This window comes from Eleutherodactylus coqui, chromosome 5 (assembly GCF_035609145.1).
Source record: "Eleutherodactylus coqui strain aEleCoq1 chromosome 5, aEleCoq1.hap1, whole genome shotgun sequence".
Classification (NCBI taxonomy): domain Eukaryota; kingdom Metazoa; phylum Chordata; class Amphibia; order Anura; family Eleutherodactylidae; genus Eleutherodactylus; species Eleutherodactylus coqui.
The window spans coordinates 209002935-209024705 of NC_089841.1; the positions used below are offsets into that span (position 1 = coordinate 209002935).

At 43.3% G+C, this 21771-nt stretch overlaps 1 protein-coding gene across 6 annotated transcripts in view; it reads right to left on the minus strand.

The window, feature by feature from the left end:
- Positions 1-21771, minus strand: part of LOC136628324 (transducin-like enhancer protein 4) — a 139856-nt gene that overhangs the window by 83161 nt on the left and 34924 nt on the right. The window lies entirely within an intron of this gene.

The window sequence follows — 21771 nt, forward strand, 5'->3', positions numbered from 1 at the left end:
GAGCCCTTGAGCTGCCAAAACGACAGAGAACACCCACAAATGATCCCATTTTGAAAACTAGACGCCCTAACGAATTTATCTAGGTGTGTACTGTGTATTTTTACCCTACAATTTTTGAATAAATCTAAGCAAAGCAGTAGGAAAAAAATTACAATTTTCATTTTTTTGGCAGTTGTATCAATTTAAAAACTGTTTTTTTTGTACAGCACACAGAGGGATGAAGACTTTCACCCCAAAATGGATACCCCTGTTTGTCCCGTGTTCAGAACCATACCCCTTGTGGCCCTAATCTACTTAAAGGACGCATGGCTAGGCCTATAATGGAAGGAGCACCCGTTGGATTTTAGGGTACAACGGAATAAATTCCAGGCCCCATTGCCCACTTATAGAGTCATTGAGCGTCCAAAACTATAAAGACCCCCACAAATATCCCCATTTTAAAAACTAGACCCCTTAACGAATTCATCCAGGGGTGTACTGCGTATTTTGACCACACAGTATTTGAATAAATTTCAGCAAAGCAGAAGAAAAAAAATACAATTTTCATTTTTTTGGCAATTTTGTCAATTTAAAAACTTTTTTTTTTGTACAGTTTACATAGGAATGAAGACGTTCACCCCAAAATGGATACCCCCGTTTGTCCCGTGTTCAAAAACATACCCATTGTGGCCCTAATCTACTTACAGGAAACATGGCAAGGCCTGTAATGGAGGGAACACCCGTTGGATTGCAGGGCACAACTGAATAAATTCCAGGCCCCATTGCTCATTTGTACGGAATAAAAATTGACTCCCTAAAATCCCCCCCCCCCTCCGCGCCCTTTTCGGCGTTTCCCAAATCTTAGATAAAAGTAATAATGTGAACTGTGTAGTATTTCCAAAGACGGGTAATTATGGAGGCTGGTTGGGATGGGCACATGGGCAATAAAACCGGGTATCCCCCCTCCTCTCATGCTTTTTGGGAGTCATTTTTTGACCTCAGTGGCGGGGATGGGGTGTAAAAAGTGGCGCTCTGTGAGTCTCCGTAAGCTTGATGAGGTGCGGCGGTCTCGCACAGAAGACACTCAACAAGCTGCTCCTGGAACTGCAGGAAGGCGAGCGTTCCCGGGGCTTCTTGTAAATTGCGTATTACAGGTAGCGGTCTGAATAACGCCGGGCTCACGCAGCCCTAGGTGGATCCCGGCTGTGAGCCCGGCTGTGACCCCCTGCGTACGGCCGCGTAATGTACTGCGCATAACTGCGTACTTACACGGGCGGTCATGCGCAGTACACCTTTTTTTTTTGTTGTTTGTATTTCCCGCACCGTCGCTTAGCGATGACGCGGGTACCCGCAGCCCGTATACAACGTAGTTGCGTATGGGCTGCAGGTATATCCATGACCATGGAGCACAATGGGCTCTATGTTGCGGATATCCGCGGTAAAATAGAACCTGCTGCGTTCTCTTTTCTGCTAGTGGATTACACAATTCCAACCCGCTAATGTGAGCGGAATTGTGTAATCCAATGCGATTGATCTGTGTATTACCGCTAATCAAACGCATGCGGAATCCGTAATTCCTATCCGGTCATGTGAGACCGACCAAAGGTAGATCGCTACCATTTTTTCACGTGACCGGGGACCGCTCAACGAGGCCACCCGTCACTGCTCCAGGCTCTCAGCGACCAACGGTCGCCGAGAGCAAGGAGATATTAAGTTTCCTGGGCTCCCCGACTCCTGCGCATGTGTCCGGTGTTTTGCCGGCGGTCGCATGCGCAGAATACGGGAAAGTTCACGGAAGAAGATTGCGTCGGGGTGCAAATACAGAGGCCTCCGGTAAAAAATTTTATCTCCTCTCACCGATCGCATCAGTGAGGGGAGATGAAGCTTCACCTTTTTTTTAACTTTTACGTGATCGCCATTATTCTTTGGATAACGGCGAACACGTGATCAGGAACCGCTCACCGCGGCCCCCGTGAAATCTCCAGGCTCTCGGCTAAGTTTTGTAGCCAGGAGCAGGGAGATTTAAAAAAACCACGGCTTTTGCGCATGCGCCTGCCACATTGGTGACGGGCGCGTGCGCAGAAGCTGGGGTGAGGTCCGCGGATAAATTCGCAGGCCTTAGGTACGTCATTTCATCCTCCCTCACGGATATGATCCGTGGGGGGAGATGAAACGCAAGCTTTTTTTTTACTTTTTAAAACTTTTTTTTTACTTTTTGCACTTTTTTTTTTTTTACCTTTTACCCCTTTTTTATTTTTATTTTTTACTTTCTGCACTTTTTTTTTTACTTTACATGATCACTGTCATCCATTGGATGACAGTGATCATGTCCCTGGTGACATCCCTCTGCTCTTGGCTACACATGGCAGCCAGGAGCAGAGCAATTTTGAATTTCCCGGGGCTCGAGCCCCTCTGTGCACGCGCCCGATGTCAATCATCGGGCGCGCATGCGCAGACGGGGATTTCGGGTCCCGGGACATCGGGACATAGCAGAGGACCGGGGGTGAGTATCTTCACCTCCCCTCATGGATCGGATCCATGAGGGGAGGTGAAACTTTACTTTTGTTTTACTTTTTTAACTTTTTCGCCATCACCGCTATCGCAATGGATAGCGGTGATCGCGGGCCCGGGGACCGCTCACAGTGGTCCCCGGTAACACCTCCTGGTTCCCGGCTACCTTCAGGAGCCGGGAGCCAGGAGATTTTAAGTTTGCCGGGGACACCCGGGCTTCTGCGCGTGCGCGTGACGTCATTGTCAGGCGCGCATGCGCAGAAGGCCGCCGGCGGGTCCGGGAGGACCAGATCTCCGGGGGACACCGCCGACAAGCCGTGTGAGTATTTTCAGCTGCCGTGATGGATCCGATCCATCATAGCAGCTGAATATCTAACTTTTTACGCACTTTTCTTTGCTTTTTTGCGATCGGCGCTATCCATTGCATAGCGCCGATCGCAATGCCGGGGGGGACTGCCCGCATCCTGGGATGACAGCTCCATGCTGTCGGCTACCTGCGGGCACCGACAGCATGGAGCTGTCACGTCCTCATTCCAGTGGGCATCAATCTAAAGAGGATGCATAAAACTACGTCCTCTAGGATTAAGGCCCACTTTCTGAGGACGTAGTTTCCCGATGGGGCCGTCGTTAAGGGGTTAAAAGAATCTTAAAAAGTTAGTACAAAAAAATACTAAAAATAGAATAAATGTGTAAATTTTTGAAATACATACATTTAAGATCCAGCAATGGAAGAAAAAAAAAAAAGGGAAAAAATGTCTAAATTGAGAAAATTAGTGCTGAACAGTTTTAGCCCTGTTGCACAGCATGCAGAGAGAGTTAATTTGAAAGCAAAAACCTGAATTAACAACTCAGAAAGGGAACTGGTTGCAGCCACCGTTTTAAGCTCTTTAAGTGTCCTCAGCGGTACTTGAGCAAATTACTAAAGAAAATCTAATGTAGCAAGGCATGGGTTCTCCTGTAGGCTTGCTCAATAATGCTGAAATAATTGGGCACTCTGTGCACGTTTAGTGATGCTCGAATGAAAAGCTAGAGGCCTGCCCTTGTACTCTTCTCTTGCTGCTGACTCTGTGTTGTGACAGGTTTATTTGAGTGGGACTGTGATGCATGCACCAGTAACTGTGCTGACAAGAGTTTAAAGTCATTTTTACCAGCACACTGGCAACACATACAGAAAGCCCTGGAGAGCTTAGAATTGGGAATGCTTGACCTCAGCCAATACAGCCTCATGTTTCCAACTCTGAAACCACCAGTGTATACCTCTCCTAATGTACGTACACACCAGGACCGCTTCGATTGCATACATCTTCGATCCAATACATGAATGGAAAACTTGCTACACTTAAAGTGTCTTGGAATATAAAGCAATGGTATATTGTGGAAAATATTAGAAGCCATTAAGGAACGCCGTGACTATGTAAAAGGTTTATGGTAAAAGTTCGGGGAATTCTGGATTTCATATATATATTCTTTTTTTTTTTTACCATACAAACTTTTTAAAATCTATTTTTCTTAAAAATAAAAACTTTTTGCAACAAATTGTGCAGCAAAATAAACAAGGTAAAAAAAAAAAAAGAAGAAGAAGAAGAAGTAATTGCACTGACAAAGAAACGGCGAAATATTACAAGCAAATTACACAATGGATGCACTTAAGGTGAATGGGTCAGATTCCGCAGGCAGGAGCCCGCAGCAGAATCCATCTGTGCCCGGCCAGGAATACCGCGTACCAGTCTTTCTTCTTCTTCATATGTACTGCGGATGGACCTGGCAGCTTGCCGTTGGACATGCGCAATACAGATTTTAAAAAAAAACAAAAGCTTTTTTCCCCACGCCATCGCTAGTAGATGATGCAGAATCCGCAACCTGTCTGCAATATCAATTGCGGATGAGCCACGGGTTGGACAGCTTCCATTGACTTCAATGAAGCTCGCAGAAATCGCAATTCGTTTCCGTGAGTGTGCAGGAAGAAGCGATTTTCCATAGCATGCTATGAATATTATTTGCCGTGGAACTGCGGCACGGACGACGACCGCAGAGTTGGTTGTAGCTTGCCTCCTAAATCTAGATGTCACTAGTCTGTTAGCACCATATTTTACAGTTAACACAGTCAACTTTCATTTGTATTATTGAAAATGGGTTGTGAGCTTCAGAAAAGCCACATTCAAAAATACCTCATTAGGGAAATCTGAGTTAATTAAGGAAAGCCCCCCAATCCCTCATCTATTATAGCCAGTGGTTACAAAGAGCATCTGTCGCCCTGGAACCCACATGTTTAACTGTGTAATGCTTAAATGTACACTGCAGGGAAACGGAATCCTGCTGGGTTCCGCCATGGATTCCAGGTGATCACTGTAGGTTCCGGTAGTAGTCAACTTATCATCCGAGGATCATTCTAAACAACATAAAAAGGGGCAGCAGCTCTAACTAGACAACCTGTCACAATGTAGCTATTTGGAAAGGTGCATATTAAATACATTGCTCAAAACAAAATTAAAAGGAACCACTTGAGCATCACAGCAAGCGATTCTGAATCCATTTCATCTGCTGTGGTGGAAGTGACATCCGATGCACTTGGAAGGCAAGACGACAATCCCCAGAAATGGAACGAGTGCAGTTGGTGGCTTCATTTACCGTACTTCCTCTGTTCTTATTCTTCTTGACAGATTCTCCTCTAGTTTGGGATTTTGCTAGTGTCCTTGTCACTACAGGCGATGTGAGGTGCTACCTGCATCCCAATCAGGTTGTACTAGCAGTCCTGCGCCTCCAGGTTGGCATATCCATACATGCAGTCACAAGGTGGTTTGCTGGGTCTCCCAGCACAATCTCAAGAGCATGAAGTTGATACCAGGACGCAGACTGTTACACAAGGACAACTGGACAGGGCCATAGTAGGGCATCAACTTCAACTTAGCATCCGGACCGATATTGGCCCCTTTGTGCGAGGAGCACTGCCAGAGCCCTACTAAATGACCTCCAGTGGGCTACTGGACTGCATGTTTCTGACCAAACGGTCAGAAACCAACTCCTTGAGGGCGGCAAGAGGGCCGACATCCTAAAGTGGGACCCGTGCTCCGAGCCCAGCACAATACAGCTCGATTAGCATAGGCCAGAGAACACTAAAATTGCCAGAGTTTACCACTGGCACCCCATTCTCTTCACAGGTTCACCACGGAGCACATAACAGTCGTGAAAGAGTTGAGACGTCACAGTAAACATTATGGAATGTGGGTTTTAAATGTTCCCTTAATTTTTTGAGCAATTTCTATTCTTAATATGGGATCTGCCTATAGTGAGCCTGGCACCTAATGAAAAAAATTGGACAACTCTCCATTTGTAGATAGACCACCACTAAAAGGATTTACCGGAGTGTGAGTGCATGTTAAGACTCTTGCTAGACAGCATCTCTTTAGTCTTCCAACGATGCCATACAAATTAGTAGACACATCTATCTGGCCTGAGACAGGGCTAGAAATACTAATGAACAATTTCTTGCATAACAATTAAAATTTCTTTCAATAGGGGTTGATTCAGTTCAATTGGAACACCCCTAGTCATTGTTCTCACTTGACGGCCATTAGGCAATGACACGACACCTAGCACAATGACAAGTCAAATGCAACAAGCAGACAAATTGATGCCTTGTTGGAAATGCCAACAATGAATAGCTATAAATGAGCATACAGTAAGTGGTGAAGACTACAACTACATACAGTAGTCATTGGTGTAGGCAGACAATCAATTTCCCTGGCTGGCCACAGGAGGGGTGCAGGCAAACGCCATTAAGTAAGGAGATGACACAAACGCCTCATTACGTACATTGGAACAGAAAGCATGATTAAAATAATAAAGTTGTCAATATTCCTAATGACCTTCCAACTAACATATAATCGTTAGCACCAGGTTCTGTGTATGACACAAAAACAACCATTCTTTACAAATGCTCTATTCTAGTAAATTCTGGGGTCTTGGGTTCAGATGTGACCAAGGACAACATCTTCATGGAGTTGTATGTTCTTCCTGTATTGGGTGAATAGATTGTGAGGTCCTATGGGGACAGGATATATAAAGTGCTGCGTAATATGTATGTGCTATATAAATAAAAGGTGATTATTATGAAAACACAGGGAGAGGTTGTCAAATTTGAACTTAGGACTCTAACGTTGCAAGGACACAGCGTTAATCGCTGAACCACAGGACCACCACCACTGGGTTGGGCAGGGACGAACCGCCTGAGTTCTGGTTCGCTCTGAACCAACCTTTTGGAAAGTTTGACCTGAAACAGGGTCTGACTAATTCGTTTCACTCAACACTACCCCCCTACCCCATTTGTACAGTATACAAGTAAAAGTCTAAAAATGACTAAACCCAACCCCTAGGCTAAACCTGGCTCTTCAGCAGAGCATCAGCTACAAATGCAACAGGTCAGCAAGAAATGAACCCCATGTTCCTTGTAGGATTGTTCATTCAGAAAATACTGTAAAATGACAAATGGGAGTAAACTATATATTTCTGTTTTACTTTTATCCTTTCTTGCATTAATTAGGTGTAGTGTGGCTTTAAACACTTCTCAGATCTACACAACAATGAACCCATGTGAATCCAAGCAATGAAGGTTTCATATCGATGGGAACAATTCCCTGTGGATAAGTACACAATAATAAAGTCATACAAAAACTCAACAGCCTACAAGATTAAGAGAAACACACACTTCTAATCCAAAGACTGAAAGTGTTGCCTAGACAAAGCGGTAATCTATAGGCCATCGGAGTTCTGCACCCATCCTCCAAGTGGCTGCTGCTTATCAAATAGCTCGTTAGGATAAAAGTCATTCATTTATGGTATATTTTTCTATCTACAGAAGTGTCCAATATATGCCTGTAAACTGCTATATTAAAACAGCACCTACCTCCTATGTAGTACTATCATGACTTCCTACAGACATCTTTGGTACAGGTCAATACATGACACTTTGCACTATAGCTTCCAAGGGAAAACCGGTATTTTCCTGCATCATGTAGTTTCTCATTACCTGCGGGATCTCTGTAAAGACTAAAGGAGTTTCCCAGAACTTTATTTTTCAGCCGATTGTCGTGGATCCCAAGCAGATTAACTATTGAGGACCCATCCTGAAGATAGGTCATCAACAGTAAAGTCCAAGAAAACCCCTTTAAGAAACCTCCTGAGTTAACAAGGAGGAGGGGAAGCAGCCGCAGTATCTCTCCCTCAGTGTTTAGGAGACTGCATGCTGTCAGAGCAGAGAAAGTGCAGCACGTCAGACATTTAGGCCTGTCCACGGGCGAGTTTTCATTGCGAGACCCGCATCGATAAATAAATGACACGCTTTCCATAGGCCAAATATAGGCCTGAGGTCCACGAGCAGAGAATTATAGTAATTCACCGCTCACGGGATTGAAATCGCGGCATGCCGCGATTATCCACGGTGAGCCTATCGTTAAATAGGCTCATCGCGGAGACCTGTCAGTGCTCCCCCCCTCCTCCCCCGCAGCAGAATATCACTAGCGATATTCCGCCACGGCCGTGGACAGGCAGTCTAAGTTGGCTCATAGCAGTTACATCACACATGGAATAAGAAAAATCACTTAGAAAGGATGAAGCCAGAAAATATACATTTTGAGAAGTGAAAAAGATGGAAAAAAAGACCTAAAAAAAACAAAAAAAACACAACCATTCAGGTCAGTCCAACTTCTGGCTACACAATACCCAATATATATCTACAGACGCCTCATGAGTAGGGTACATCTACATTTAAGAATATTTAAAATGCTCCAATGTTAAAAATGAAATATATATTATACATACATACACTTTTAACAATAGGTGCATTTAAATATATCAGAAATGCAGATACTTTGGATTCACTGCCCAACAATACTTTTCTGGCTTTACTAGAAATAGTGACACCAAAGCTCTGTTCACACTTTGTACAGGCCCTACATTTGGCATATACATCGGGAAAGTGTATCCTTTTGTTGCTAATTCCATGGTCCTATGCCAAAAGAGTATCCTTGTGGCATGCACAGGGCCGGTATTATATATATTATTTTTTTTTTTTGTATGGAATAGTAGTCTATGCTGCCTTCTTCTGTTAGGGATATAGGCCAGGAGACCCTCTTAACGTACAATTCTATCAGAAGACTATAATAGTATAGACAGAGGTACTGTTGCCCATAGCAGTCACTCCGCAAGAAATGAAAGCAGTCTATGTGCACCACCATACTTCCCTATTGTTTTTCAAAGGACAGTCAAGAGGCCGGCTTTATGCAGATTAACATGAAAGGGACCCTTCTAGGCGGTTTTGGGTGCGTTCCTCGGCACAGCTAAAAATAGGATTGAGATGTTGGAAGGTATGGGCAATACAAACACTGGAAGAACAAGCTTCTATTTCAAAAGTCTATTATGCTTGTTGGCATTTTTCTAGCGTAGTAGAAAATCAGAGCAATATAGTTTTCAAGATGGTATACACAATAATATTCTCATTATTAAAGAAATAGTCCCTGGACTCATCCTGTGCAGACAACTACCGACCAGTCTCTAATCTTCCCTTCATCTCTAAACTCTTGAAACATCTGAAATACTCACACCTAATAAGCCATCCTAAACTATCCCCTAGTTAGCTCTTCTTGACCCCTTAAGAGTCTTTTTCCTACTCTACATTCGACAGAAAACACTCTTACTAAAGGGTCTTAATCTCCAGACGGCTAACCTCACGGAGACTACTTTCCAATTTTTCTGACTCACTCATTGGTGTTCGACACTGTAGATCACAAACCTACCCTCAGTATGCTTTGCTATACTGGCCCTAATGATACTCCGCTCGCCTGATTTTCCTACCTCTCTGACCACTTGTTCAGTGCATCATTTGCCGGTTCCACTTCTCCCCTTTCCCTTGTTGTTGGGGTTCCTCAGGGTTCAGTCCTTGGTCCCCTCCACTTTTCCATCTACATAGGCCCTACTGGGTAAACTAGCAGCAGTTTTGGCTCTACACTGACGAGACTCAATTATACACTTCTTCCCCACTACAAATGGTCAGCGATTGTCTACCTGCTGTCTCCAATACCATGTTGTCCATCTAAAACTGAATCTCTCAAAAACTGAACGACGTGCGTTTCTTCTTCCTATAAACCAACCTAAATACCCGACATCTCCACAACGGGTGCTCTGCTCAGGGTTTTATAGAAAAAAAATCCTGAGCAGAACACCGGTTGTCTTGGGGTCAGATTTGACTTCGATCTTTCTTTCACACTACTTTTAGTCAGTCACTCACACACTATTGTCACTTGGATCTCAAAAAACATCTCCAGAATCCACTCTTTTCTCACTATGGAGATGTCAAAAACTCCTATGGTTGCCCTCATCCACTCTCCGCTCGATTACTGCAACCCTTTACTGATCAGTCTTGCCTTCAATAAACTCTCCCCTCTTGTCAAGCTGCTACACTGATGCTTCCATCCTGAGCCAATCACTGTACCGGCTGCCCATCAAATATAGAATTTAAACTCCTCACTCTCATCCCTAAAGCTCTCCACAGTGCTTCACTACATCTCCTCCCTCATCTCGGTTTACCACCCTACCCATACTCTCTGCTCTGCTAATGCCCTTAGATTAAAATTCCCCTTGAATCGATACCTCCAACTTCAGTTTTTAAGATTTCTCCAGAGCAGCACCAGTTCTCCGGAATGCGCTACCCTAGACTAGCAGGTCAACGCCCAAAGCCCAGTTTGAAGAGTGCCCTAAAAACACTTATAGCCTACCATATTCCTAAATACTCTTCTCCATTTACCTCACTTCTACAACACCCCTTGGAAACCTAATCCCCTTCTTCATACTGCATCTGCAACACAACCTATTACACAGACATGGCTGGTGACCATCTCATACAGCTTTATGTATATACCTTGTGTGTCACGCCATTTCCTTATAGTCTGTAGATACAGTTTGAACAATGGGGATGAGTATCAGTTTAATACTGTAGGTTTCCCTCCGACTTGTAAAGTCCTACTGAATATGTTGGCGCTATATAAAGATTACTACGTGAAATATATTCCATACGGACATACATTATGTATTCATAGGTTATTGTAGTAGATCCATAATACATACTGGCAATGTACAATTCACTATGAAAGGAAACATTTCTCTTTCTGAAGGTGGCAGCTTCCAAGAGTCCATTGCATAATTCAGGGCAATCTACAGCCTCTCGGAAGAGTTTCTGTGTCAACTGACACACATTAATGAGTTTAAAAAATAAAAAACTCATGAAGAAAAAAAGAATAAAAAAAAAAAAAAAAAAAAAGTTATTTAGCAAGCAACACGAAAGATTTGAAAAGCAATTGAATTTCTTTCCAGAACACACACACAAAAAAATCCATAATTTTGAACAAAGAACGTTAAAAGGCAAAAAAAAAAAATCATTTAAGTCACCACCTAAGTAATATTTAAATATATTTAATATGTGCTGCTCCAAACCAATGAATTATGAGTTTAAAACCTATTAAAATGTAATGTTTTTTCGCGAGCTGAGGGGAGAGAGATTTAAATCCACTGAATTTTAATATTTCAGCTTGAGCTGCAGGAGGTATGGAAAGTCCAAATGAACTATTCCATCAGCCGCATTCAAGCATGAACATTTTAATCAGTTTTACTTCCTTGGAGTTCTCTAACACAGTTTACGCTGTCATTCTGAAAGCACTTAACACAGAGAGTGTGAAAAACCACCAAGGCTTGTTATTGCCTTCACAATTGATGGCAAATAATTTTGCAGACTCCCTATCATTAAAATGTCACTGCTAAAAATGGAGGTTGAGCATATGTGGCACTAAAATGCCTCCCCCCCCCCCCCCCCCCACCCCACAACTTGGCCAGCCTGCCTGTTCAGAAAGATTTTTCATAGACGCATAAAAAGAAATGCCTAAACTATAATGATTCTGCCATCATTTCATTGGCTAATGTGGGTCAGATTGGGATTCCTCCGGTTTTAAGAGTAGTGGGTGTGGCAAAGCCTCAAATAAGAAGCGTGGGGCCAAGCGTAGACTCCATAAACATCACAGCTAGTTGTAGTGTAGAAGCAGTGGTGGTGTACGTCGGGGGCCGGAAGCCCCTGCAGCAATCACATGCTGTTCATTATTCATGTGACCATCGGAGCCAACCATTGGCCTCTGCGGTCATGTGTGCATGAATGGCACATGACTGCTGAGACCAGTGACCGGCTGCCGTAGTTATGTAAATGATGAATGGCATAGGACTTCTCCAGCACCTTCCGGGCCTGGACTTTCAGTAGTGGATTGGAGGGACTTATTTGCCCTGTGGAATTTTTTTTTTCAATTTTGGAAAACCCTTTTAAATGACAACTTGTGCTTACACGATAGCCAAAGTGGTAAATAAAGTCATTTGCACTTTTGCTAGTTATCAAAAATGACATTTATGTGCCGAGAAAAAAAAAAAAACCTCAAAAGTGCTGGGCACTAGGGAGTCCAACTTCCTCCAAACTAGCTGTCCACTGCCTGTTGTCATGTGAAGTCTATTTCCAGCAGCAGTGACACCAACACAGAACGTTTGTGGGAGGGATAGTGTATTTGCTTTTCTTATGCTGCCTACAGAAGTCTATGGAGAGCTAATAGGGGGGGCGGGAGAGGAAGGGGTGATGCTTGATAGGCACCCACAGAGACGTTGCTGTAGCTTTTAGCGTTTTCTAACCTCAGTGCTGGATTCACAGCTACACTACTGTAGAATATCCTTCATACTGCTGTGTGCAGGAGGAAGGGGGGGGGGACATGGCTACCTCTTTACTATGAAAGCAGTGTATGGGAGACATAACAGCTAGTCACCAGCTCAGCGAACACCGACTACAGGAGATGCAGCTTGCAGATGGGAAAACTGGTGAAAAATGCAGAATAGAAGTCATAATGGACAGGAATAGGGTTCTTCTTCATGAACAAACACCACTTTATTCTGCAAAGTCAGTTACACTTTAGATACTTTCCAAAAACATTGATGGGGATTAATTGCCTAGAACTGGCTGACCACCACCACTACAGATATCCACTGGTCTCACACTGGCGTATTAGGATTGCACGTCACGTGCAATTATGCTGTGCGCAACACACTATGCCAATAGCCCACTCACACTTGCCTTTTTTAAATTTGCATGTGTATTACTTGCGTGGAAAAAAAAAAAAAATCATACTCCCCTCACCTTAAACTTCTGAAGAGGAACTGAGTGGCTCACGTTGCCCCGGCTTCTAGGTAGATACTTGGACGAAAGCATGTGACCGTTTGAGCCGATCAGAGGCCACAGCGCCACAGTCAGCACGCCTGCCACCTGAGCTCAAATCCTAGGAGTGCCCATGATACTAGGAGTTTGGGGGATATAATGCTTTTCCTTATAATACAGTTTTATGGTTTGATATAGCATTTCCCAGAAAGTAAGACCCTGTCTTATATTAATTTTTGCCCCAAAAGAGGCTCTAGGTCTTATATTCAGGGGATGTCTTATTATACTTACCTAGCAGGCTCAGTCCGGGTCATCCCGCTGCTCTTCGGAGCTCCAGTGCGCTTACTGCAGTCCTCGGCCATCCACAGAAGATCACTTCCTGGTTACGGGATTCAGGAATCCTGCCTCCAGGAAGCAATGGCTCTGATTGGTTCTCGAGCGCTGCCCAGCCAATCAGAGCCATCACACTGTGGAGGTGGGATTTATGAAACGGCTAAGATGTAGCATTGATTGGTCAATTCATAAATCCCGCCTCCACAATGCGATGGTTGTGCTTAGTTCTCGGGGGCTGCATTGAATGGCTGAGCAGCGCTTGAGAACCAATCACAGCCATCACTCCCTGGAGGCGGGATTTATGAATCCCGTAATCAGAAAGCGATGTTCTGTAGGTGGCCGAGGACTGGCGCTCCGGAGGACCTGGATCAAGCCTGCTAGGTAATGCATTGCTTTTTTTTTTTATGCAATGCATCTAGGGCTTATAATCTGGGCAGGGCTTCTATTTCAAGCCTCCTAGGAGCCTTGAAGCTTTGCTTCTGAGGCTCATAGGAGATGACCGTCTCCCTTTAACAGTTAAGGTTCTCTTAGGAAATATTTTCATAAAGTGGCCAACCCTTTAAAGATGAGCTAAATAGACATTGTGTCAATGTAAAACTTTTGAAAAACGTTTTTCTATCCTTTTTTTAATGAGCAGTTTTGGGGTAGAAAAAAAAAAAAATGAAGCAGCCTGCACAACCCAGTTTTCAAGGTCAAAGTTATTGAATGCAGGAGAGATACCGCACAAGAACTTATCTGGAACTAATGAATAACATCACTAGTCCCCACTATGAAATAATACGCATCACATTGATTTGTGTATTCAGCAGTTGCTTAAAAGCATATATAGATTTCTAAAATGTTCTGATTGAGACATTAGCTCAGACGTGGAAAATCCAACCGTAATTCTGGTATTACCGAGAGAGAAAAAAATAAATGACAAAGACCCATTCACTATGGATAATACTTGGAAAGCTGCCCTCAGCTTTATGAACAAAGGCAGATTGAGGTAACATGCTTGAAAAAGAAAGCATTGCTTACAAAAGGGAAAAGCGCTCAAATAAAATTAACATTATTAGCACAGTTAGTATTTGGAGAGGCATTTTAACAGCAAACATATGTTCTTCCACAGTCCTATCTTACCAAGACTAAGTACATCATTGCTCATTCTGCGAAAAGTCAGATTCCACTTAGTGTCAAAACTCTGATCCAGTCGTACCCTGCGACCGCTTCTAGTGCCCATAAGGGCCTGCGTATGAACTAAGCAGTGCTGCCCCCCTACAGTGTAGCGTGTTCTTGCCACAATTACAATTGCTTGGGCAGGGCAATACGTCAATGAACCCTTGATCATGCGCTCAATATATCTCCCAACGCTTCAAGTCCAAAATAAAGCATTGCCCAAAGTGGCTACTAGCAGATTTTCCCTGTCTCTCCACACTGGGAGGACAGGGTATGTGCCCGACAGGCATCCAACACTTATGGTTACCATAAATCTTCTGGTGGTGCAACTACCATGTCTTGCTTTTCTGAATGCATGGAAAGGCCTATATTTTTGCCAAATGATGAAGAATAAACTATAAATGCTTTTGATGGGGATACTTATGAGATTGCAGAGAGTCGATTGGTCATTTGACCAACAATTCTAGTTGGCCATATACTAGAGATTTTGCACTTCCAAAAACAGAGTGATTTCAACAGTTTTATGCCGATTTTGGGAGTTCTTTGTAACAGTAAAAAAAATGACAGGTGTCAACTGAAGGCAGTTAGCTGCGGAAAAGTGGATCTGAAGAGTCAATAGATTTGCATCGAGTCAATAGATTTGCATTGCATCAATAGAAGCCGGGACCAGGCCACAGATCACAACAGGCTTCAAATCAACAGACAACCGCCTTTACGAACATGGTCATCTGAAATTCCCTACTTCATCAGCTCAAATCAGCGCCATGAGAGGTCAGGTGGTTATACAACCTGCGAATGAACAGGAAACCAAAACACTTAAGATCAGAGATCATAAACTGGAGTCTTCAGTCATGGATTTCTTAGCATTCTCCAACCAAATTAAAAATAAAAAAAAATGTAGAGTGGGGACAACACACCGCAAACACAAAATTTCGACAAGTTCTTCTTTTACGAAGCTCATAGACAGCTGTATGACAATATTCTAGCAGTACTGTTTATTACAACAGAACCTTTACAGGTTTCAGGAAAACATTCTGTTTTTAGACTATTCACCGCCTGCAAACAAATTGTTGTTTAAGATCTGCAGTATGAAAATCAACAGTGCAGAACATGCAATCTGTTCCAATTGCAGACTGAAGAGGAAGAAGAAAAAAAATGCATAGAAACGAAAACAAACAGGCTCCCATTTGGGAGTTTAAAGCAAAAGGGTACTTGAGCATATTAATGACTCTTTTCTGCAATAAACAAAATCGGAGACCGTGTATAACGGTGGCGTGTGGACATCAAGCATTCTGTAAAATAAGGGATTCTTTAATAAAAAATATTTGTTACCTCTCAAGCACTATATAGGCTGCAGAAGTTATAAACGGCTTCTGTCTTTTCCTGAGGGTCGACGGCTATCAGAGCCAGGACCCCCAAACTGCACTTGGTAGACCGCAGAAGCTTTAAAACATACCTATAGTTTCACATGACCTTTCAGAATAAGCTGCCTTGTTGCATACATGACAAGTAGCCATTATTTAACTTTTACCCTACATTCTTCACCAGTTTTCCCTATGAAAGCCATCTCTCTAATTTTCAGTTGTCACAGAGCTGATGGGTGGAGACAAGCTGCTATTATAATGTCTCCCTTACATACCACATGGAGAAAACAGGAATTTCCACTCCCCAATTCTCTGACTCAGAAGTATCAGCATTGAAGACATTGTAGAGAAGTGAATAAAGCACTTGGGGCAAGACAAAAAAAACTCACTATTAGCTGCAGCAGCCTTTGTGTGTCTAGCAGCTTTGCCCTCCCCTCTCCATAAACTTCTAACGGCATCAGCATGTCAACTGATCTGTTAGTCTGTCTTGTGGATGGATTTTCGCAGTTTTACAGAGTGGATAAGCAGTTTAGAAGGGAGAGGGAGGAGGAAAGGAGACTGATAAGTAAAGAAAACAGCATTCTATTGGATAAGATCTACTACAAAATTTCTTCTATTGGCTTGTACCATTGATTTATACAACGTTTGTTGAAATGACAGAGACCATCTCATCCTGCAGCGTACATTAACAATAGCAGAGGATTAAAGCATGCAGCAAGGCAACACACAAGTACTTGGTTAACTGGTTAAACAATTGCACCATAGTCATCTAAAGCCCCTTTCTACACGGCATGACTATTAAGGCAAGTCACTAGTCGGATGGAGTGGTTAGTATTATAATTGTGCAGTGCGAACGCATGCAGTGAAGAACGAACAGTGATAAATCGCTGGCCGAATCTTTCTTGCAGACCTAATATTCGTCATTGGCTTACAAGCTGCATCGTTGCATGTAAACAGGCCATTCGATCGATCGATGAATGTTGGTCTGTTTACTGTGAATGGAGGCGGACGCATAGGATCGGTCTCCAGCCGGCTCCGCCTCCTAAGCGACGACCGGTCCCATGTAAAATCACTGCGACATGATTTGTGATGAGAAGATTATTTCTGATGATAGTTAACTTTATTTTAACACATTTACACAATCCTCACTACTTTACCTATTACTATTGTACTTAAAGGGTTGCCTTCTTAGGCTGGGTTCACACGGGGCGGATTCCCGACGGAAATCCCACGGTTTGGTCGCAGCGAAAAACCACGAGATTTCCACTGCTTCAAAACCCGCGGCGGTTTTGAAGCGGCCCGGCCGCTTGCTCTTCCGCTGCGGCCGGCGCTCCCATAGAGGGGAGCGCGTCCACAGCGGGAAAAAAAAACAACGAACATGCTGCGGTCGGCAAATCCGCGCCGCAGCGGTGGCTTCTGCCGGCTTAGCCACAGCAGATTTGCCGCCCCGTGTGGACGTGATTTCTGAGAAATCTCGTCCACATGGCTGGCTAATCCTGGGATTAGCGGGCGGCGCAATTACGCACGGAATTTCCGCGGCAAATCCGCCCCGTGTGAACCCAGCCTTAAGGATCAATTCACATGAGCGCAAGTGTATTTGCATATCTGACGTTGCACAGTGGCATGCGCCACTGTGTTTTTACTGTACTTTTTGCATGCACAAGTTGTGCGCAACTGCACAAACCCCCCCCCCCCCCAAAAAAAAAACACGGACTGATGCTCTTGGTTGGTTTAATCCGTTGAAATACGCAGGAAAATGGTTCAGGTTTTTTTGCGCGACGGAATTGTGCACGCTAAATACTAGCATGTGAGCGAATCTTTTGCAATCAATGGGTTCTATTTTCTGCGTATTGTGCGCACAAATACGTTCGTGTGAATCTGGCCTAAGGGTTAATTTGGCTTATCAGACCACATGGAGTCCCTCTGGGCTGGAGAATACAGACCCTACATGTCTAGCAGCTGTGAGTTTGTGAGAATTGTGTCCATCTAGGCAAACAGTTTAGCTCCTCTGATAAATGTATACAGTTCATTAGTTTGCTACATTGTCTTTCCTGTTCTGCTGTATTTAGCTGCCAGAGGATTGCCTAGCTCATCATACATGATGCAAGAGATGCAGCACTGGGGAGGGGAGTATACAAACAATATCCCCTGGCTCCCCGTCAACTCCCCCAACAGCACTAGAACTTCGTTTAGAACGCTCTTCAGAGGTGACAAGTTCTTTTTAATTTAATTCTACCTGAAAGTAGACAATACAGTCATTCATGCAGATATGAAAGATGTCTGACAGTGAGCTGATCAGAGGAGGCTCCTCTGCTGGGACCCCAGCAACCAACTATAGTCTGGGGGCAAATCAAGCAGCAAGTTTCCAATTTTTCTGCAGCATGACGACAGGAAAGTGAAGTATGCAGTTCCCACTAAAATTAATGGGTTGTCCACATAATGTATAGGCATGCTGGATCTTCCAGGGCAAGGAACACTTTTCTTTTAGTACCTCCTATTAAAGGGGTTTTCTGAAATGTTAAAAAACAGGTTTCCCATAATAAAAATAACAAACATGCCTAAAAAGGAGAAGAGGACCTCTTCGGGCTCCTGGCATTTTCCGCTCTGCAGCTCCGGATTCCCCAGTGACACAATGCTTACAGGCTGCAGCAGCCCGAGTGCAGGGCATACAGTGATAGGCTGCAACAGCCCGTGATATACTGTACACATGTTGACTGCAGCCTGTAAACAAAGACTGGGTACACAGGACGGAGCTGCAGCACGGGAGAAGCGAATACAGGCATGTTATTTTCTATGATGGAGAACCTGTTTTTTGCAATAACCTGTTTGAACTTTTAATATCATAATGCCAGACAACCCCTTTAAGAAAAAAAAAAAGGACACTAATTAAAAAACCTGTATAGCTATACTCTAATCATTTAATAAGGTTTTTCCTTAAAAAAAAGGGGTCGTTTCATGACGACAACCTTTTTTTGGATTTGAACCAGCCGTGCGTCTGTCTCCTTGGTGACAGACTACCCACTTAAATCTGTATTTTGATCCTGTAGTCCTAGTTTTGTCTTCTCCCTAAGGTCTTCCTGACCTACTGAATGTGTTACCAAGGAGTGCAAGAGTAGAACTGCAGAAACAGACTACACAAGGTTTGTTTGTAGTCTGTTACCATGGAAACAAATGGGTCTGCATTGGAGCTGTAGATTTAAAACCCTATACAATTTTTAATCACGGTCTATTGCAAAGTGGCTACATTTTACATGCATAGACATAATTAAAAAAAAAAAAAATACTGCAAAAAAGGTGTAGATCGGCCCCAAATGATGCATTTACATGGTTTCTGCATTTCAAGACCAAGAGAAGAGGTCTGCATTAAATCCGATTTACTACTCCGCTTACAAACGGACCAGGCAGTGCTGGATTAAAGGAATTTTACAGTTTACAGGATAGAACATAGAAACTTTACTCAAATAATTCCTGCATCTGGGAAGGAAAGGGGTAATGGCCTTTTCACCTCCTACTTGTGCTTGAAGAGCTTGCAGCAAATGTTATTCATGGCTGAACAGAGCTTCCCAGATTTGTCTTTTTTATTGGGGAACTTCACAGGAAATAAAAGGTTACTTTTTCTCCATTTATAACCCTTAATTGACTACCAGTATTCTCTGGCGGTCAAAGGGGCACAAAACAGAATAAGAAATAGCCCATTAAATGCAGGCCACAATCAGAACATTGCACTCTACCTCCGTCAGCAAGGATCAGAGAGTGCTGATTTCCTTGTTAAAAGACAGAGGCATAATTGAGGCAATATCTTCACTTCAGATTGATTATTCGGCGACCCTTATCCACATCTTCACTCAGCAATTTGAATTTTAATGAAAGTAAATGGAATAATTAGCATTTCAAAGTGTGTTTGATACACTGAATAAAAGAGGAAAAGACTTTTATGTATAATCTATACACAAAAGAAAAAGCATTTGGGAGGGGGCGAATAAGAAAAGTACAGTTGTAGTGCCTTCATTAGAATAACTTAGCGGCTTGCACCAGCTGTATAATTAGGGATGTGAATAATGTGTTATTAAACTATGATTTCTCACCTCCAAATTGTCAGGCGAAACAGGCAATATTTCATTGTTTCGCCGGTTTTTGTAGGAATTGTAAACAGAATGACTGCCCAAGATCCGCAGTCTGGGAGGACGTGAGAATACGCATATGAGGGAATGTAACTTGGCCCAGATCAGTGGCAAAAGACAAATCTTCATTCCTCCATCATGCATGAAGAAAGAATAAAGTTTTTTGTTGTCAAACTTTGTTTTTTTTGTTTGTTTTTTTAACTGGACTACTGAACCTGTGGAATATTTTATTATCTATCTAACATACTTGCCCAATCTACGGCTAAAAAAAAAAAAAGGGGTCGAAAAAAAAAGTCACTGATAGGTGGCGCTGTTGTGGACCAGGTCTACCGTGTCAGACCTGCGTGAGGGTCGGATCTGAAAAGGGCAGCATTCGTCAGCATGTTGTGGCGATTAAAGCAGAGTCACAGCAGTGGAAAACATGGTTTTGCGAATGGGGAGCGCAGGTGAAAAACAAGGGGGTCTTATAGCTGCAGCGCCACCTATCAGCATCTTTTTTACGACTTTCTTTTCCTAAATGGGGAGCGCATCATCTGAAGTGGTCGTTGTCTGAAATGTGGCTCATTTGGAGCATACATATATTATATACAGTGGGTCTGGAAGGTCTTTGAAAATCATGTCCAGTCAACTGAGTTGACCTCAGATGGACTACGATCAAGGTGTAGAAACATCTCAAGGATGATCAACAGAAATAGGAAGCCCCAAGAGCTAAATTTTAAGTATCGTACTAAGGCTCCATGCACACGACCGGGTCAGATTCCGCAAGCGGGAATCCGCAGCTAAATCCAGCCCAGTGCCTGGCCGGTGACTACTGCGAACCTGTTCGGATGGTTTTCGTCTGTGCTGCAGATACAGGTGTAATACAGATGTGACTGCGCCGTGGCTAGGCGATGACGCAGATCTCGCGGCCTTTCCACAATGATCATTGCAGAAGGGCCGTGGGATGGCCAGCTTCCATTGATTGCAATGGAGGCCGTCCACGCAGAATCCGGGTCAAAATAGAGCATGCTATGATTTTCCACCCGCAAGCGGAAAATCACGACAGATTTCCCCCTGTGGGCATGGAAACAAGCTTTTACATGGCATGCGATGGTCGTTATTTGCTGCTGAATCCGGAGGGGGGCACCTGCTCCGGGTTCTGCAATGCAAATCCAGCCGTGTGCATGGGGCCTAAAGGGTCTAAATACTTATGTCAATGCAACATATTAGACCTTCATTAAAAAAAATTACAAAGATTTCCAACTTCCTGTTTTCACTTTGTCATTAGAGGGCATTGAGTGCAGAATGAAGGGAAGAAAAAAATGTATCTATTTGCACAAAGCCACAACATAACAAAATGTATTAAAAAAAGTGAACTGTATGTGTATTAGGAGTGCGGTTTACATTGTTTTATATCAGTCCAGGATGTTCCCGTCTGTTATCAGAGGGAAATTGTGTACTAGTAGGTTTCATTCAGATTTACGAATTTTGTTGGCATTTTTAGCGCAAGTTTTCTGCAGTGCATTACATTTTAAGAGTGGAGGTCATTCATTATATTAGTAATCTCCTAAAAAGGGGCCAATAGTTTTAGTAGTGAGCTTTTTTTTCTTTGCAAAACCAAGACGGTAAGCTTGAGCAGAGGAAGGTCTTCCACCTGCCTTGTATGCATTATTTCTTAATAGATACATGAACACTGGGTTTCATTGGCGAACATGTTGAGCTCTAAAGCCATTGTGTGCCATAGTCCTTAGTAAGAGCTCACATGACTAGGATAAAACGCTGCAGAGAAAAAAAATAAGTAAATTTGTAACGTTGACCGATGTAGGGAACTGCGTATTCCTGTGATCGTCACATTTTTCCCTGCGCATGAACAGAGTATTCTACACTCGCCGTCTTGCACTGGTTTTTTTCTTTTTTCTGATGTTTCCCATCAACATGCGTAAAAAAACGCCATACAACGCATTGGGTTTCGAACTCACCCATAGAAAAAAAATGAAAGCTGTACGCACATAGAACATGATGCATTCGTATTTACGCAAGAGATATACACAAGTGTGAATGGAAGAATGAAAATCAATGTACTTTCATTGACCCCCTT